Source organism: Lipotes vexillifer, unplaced genomic scaffold, assembly GCF_000442215.2.
Source record: "Lipotes vexillifer unplaced genomic scaffold, Lipotes_vexillifer_v1.1 scaffold421, whole genome shotgun sequence".
NCBI classification, from domain to species: Eukaryota; Metazoa; Chordata; class Mammalia; order Artiodactyla; family Lipotidae; genus Lipotes; species Lipotes vexillifer.
In genome coordinates this window covers 323,710-327,081 of record NW_006781198.1, presented here as the reverse complement: position 1 = coordinate 327,081, position 3,372 = coordinate 323,710, and positions in this window count along the sequence as shown.

Here is a 3,372-nt window from a genome sequence, read left to right as displayed (position 1 = left end):
CCGCGGCTGGAGTACCTAGGGACCCCCGGGGCCCGGTTGGGGGAGGGGCGGCTCGGGCCGGGCCCGGCCGGGCGGGGCGGGGGTGGGGCAGGGGTGCCGCGGTGAACTCGGCGGCGGCTGCGCGTAGCTCCGGCTGTTCCTCCAGCTGCCGTTGCCTCTGCGGGCCTCCCTCACCCGGGGCGCGCGGGGGGAACAGAGTTGTTATTTCTCGCCGTTTCCATAGCAACTGCAGCCACGCGCAGGGAGCGGAATCAGTGAACTAGGTCTGGCGCGCTCCTGAACCCCTCGGGCTTTGCCCGCAGCCTCCGGCAGAGACTCGAGAAGTGAGTGTTTTGGGGGGAAGAAGGGGAAGCCTGGGAGTCATTATCATGCAGTCATTCTATAAATGGACGCCTACTGGGTGCCAGGCGCTGTGTTAGAAGTTGGGGGATACAGCGGCATAGAAAAAAATCTAATATTTTGAAGTGCCTACCATATGCGTAGCTTTACGCCGAGAAAAAGGTTGCCTCAAGAAAGCTAAGTGGCTCTCGGTGCCCAAGAGCCCACATCCATGCTGTTTGTATAGATTGGATAGGTGTACGGTAAGATGGGGGAGAGGAGCTTTGAGAACTTCAGTGAATAGGTGCTTTGTCCAAGCTACTGTGGGACACATATTATGGAAGCAGGAAAATTCTCTTTAAAAAGTTGAAATCTTCCAGCTCATCTCTCCCAGTGTTCCCTTTGTTCCTCCTAAAACGTCCCTACTATGTGTCATGTGCAAATTTCATTACTGGCTGTTCCTAATTCTTCATCTATGAATAAAAATAATGTTAATAAAAACTACCATAATGGTAGTTAATAACTACCATTAATTGAACACTTACCATGTGCATTGTGTTAAGCACTTTAGATTATCTAATTTAATTAGATTATCTAATTTAATGTTCACAGCCTTCAGAGGTAAATACTCTCTCCTCAAATGAGGAAACTGAGGCATAGAGAAACAGAGGAAATTCACCTCAGGTCGTGTGGGAAAATTCAAACCCAGTTTTCTGTGATTCCAGGACCACCTTAACCACCATGTCATACCAATCTGAGAGACGAATGTATGGGACATTGCAATCTGGGGCAGAAATGTTATTATTAAAGTTACTTAATACATCAATGCCTTGAAAGTTAACAGTTTTCAAAAGAAGACTAAAGAGGAGAGAACAATACAGAGGGAAAATAGAAGAAGGAAATTTTGTGAGCTGGTTGTGAAGAATACACAGGTTGAGGGAATGGATGGGGCAAATATCTGTGGGGATGTGCTACCAAGTAGGTGAATAGGACAGAAAACCTGTTTTGAGGGATGAAAGGCAGTAAATCAAGCCACCCCCAGACCACCGAAACCTCCCTACCATCCATACCCATACCAGCCCAGAACAAAATAAAAACGTGTGGCCTCTTGTTCAAAAATTACGAATTTCAAGATGGTGGCCACAGAACAATAAACTAAGCATGAGGATCTTCTGAGTGTGAAGCCTTGTCATCAGCCCATGAAGCAGCCCCACATCTGTATTCTGATGCTTCCCCCAACACTATCTCCAGTCCAGATTTGTCTCCTGAGCCCAGATTCATTTATCCATTTGCCTCTTAGACAGTGATATGGTGATAAATGTTTAACTACTGGTTTGCAGGGTGGGGAAAGCCTTGATTCACAGCACTTGCCAACTTTTGTAGTTTAAGTAGTGCAAACAAGGCCAATTTCCAGCTCCAATCTGACATCACAGAAAGCATGAGATGTGCAGTAGCATGTATGGTATTTCCACCATTCAGATACAATAGATATATAACCTCAGAGATAATAGTAAAATGGGGGTGGTGATGAGTTTTGAGTAGTTATTATCTTTATTGTTAATGTAATTTATTTAATTGTATAGTTATGCAATGACCATGTTTAAAGTTCCTGGAAATGTAACAATTGAGTCGGGGCTTCCCTGGTGGCGCAGTGGTTAAGAATCCGCCTGCCAATGCAGGGGACACAGTTCAAGCCCTGGTCTGGGAGGATCCCACATGCCGTGGAGCAGCTAAGCCCATGTGCCACAACTACTGAGCCTGCGCTCTAGAGCCCGCGAGCCACAACTACTGAGCCTGCGCTCTAGAGCCCGCGAGCCACAACTACTGAGCAGCCTGTGTGCCACAATTACTGAAACCTTCGCACCTAGAGCCCGTGCTCCACAAGGGAAGCCGCCACAATGAGAAGCCTGTGCACCAGGCTTATCTATATTTAACTATGGTGGAGAAACAACAGAAATAGTCATATATTTGCAGTCTTTCTCTCTGCTCCTTTTGCTTGCTGAATTTGTGTTAGAGCTCTTCTCTGTTATACAGAATCCCAACACAGCAAAGGGAGAAGGATTTCAGAAGCCAGAAAAGATAGAGAAACACTGATCATGGTTATCATCAAAAAGACCACAAATAACAAATGTTGGTGAGGATGTGGAGAAAAGGGAATCCTTGTGCATTGTTGATGGGAAAGTAAATTGGTGCAGCCACTGGAGAAAACAGTATGGAGATTTCTCCAAACACTAAAAAAAACACTAATTCGAGAGATACATGCACCCCAATGTTCACAGCAGCATTGTATACAATAACCACGCTATAGAAGCAACCCAAGTGTCCATCAACAGACAGCTGGGTTAAGAAAAGATGATCAACAAAGCCAAATGTTGGTTCTTTGAAAAGATTTATAAAATCAACACAACTCTGGTGAGATTAATTAAAAGAATGATAGCATAGGGCTTCCCTGGTGGTGCAGTGGTTGAGAGTCCGCCTGCCGATGCAGGGGACGCGGGTTCGTGCCCCAGTCCGGGAAGATCCCACATGCCGCGGAGCGGCTGGGCCCGTGAGCCATGGCCGCTGAGCCTGCGTGTCCGGAGCCTGTGCTCCGCAGCAGGAGAGGCCACAACAGTGAGAGGCCCGCGTACCGCAAAAAAAAAAAAAAAAAAAAAAGAATGATAGCATAAAGAACAATGGCAAAAAAGGAAAAGGTGGGACGTACTGTATATGCCACAGACCTTTAAAAGATAATAAGATTGATACCATGAACAACTTTATGCCAATAAACTTGAAAAAGAATGAAATGGACATAGTCTTAAACATAAATAACTTCCCAAATCTGATTAAAACAAAAACAACTAACAGGACCCAAATTACTTCACTGGTGATTTCACTGGTGACTTCTGCCAAACATTTAAGGAACTATAATTTCAGTCTAACGCCAAATGTTTCAGAAGCTAGCATAACTTTTATACCAAAATCTTGCAAGAACAATATAAAATGAAAATTACATAAATGCAAAAATTCTAAGCTAAATACTAGGAAACAATAACCATGAAGATATACTATAAC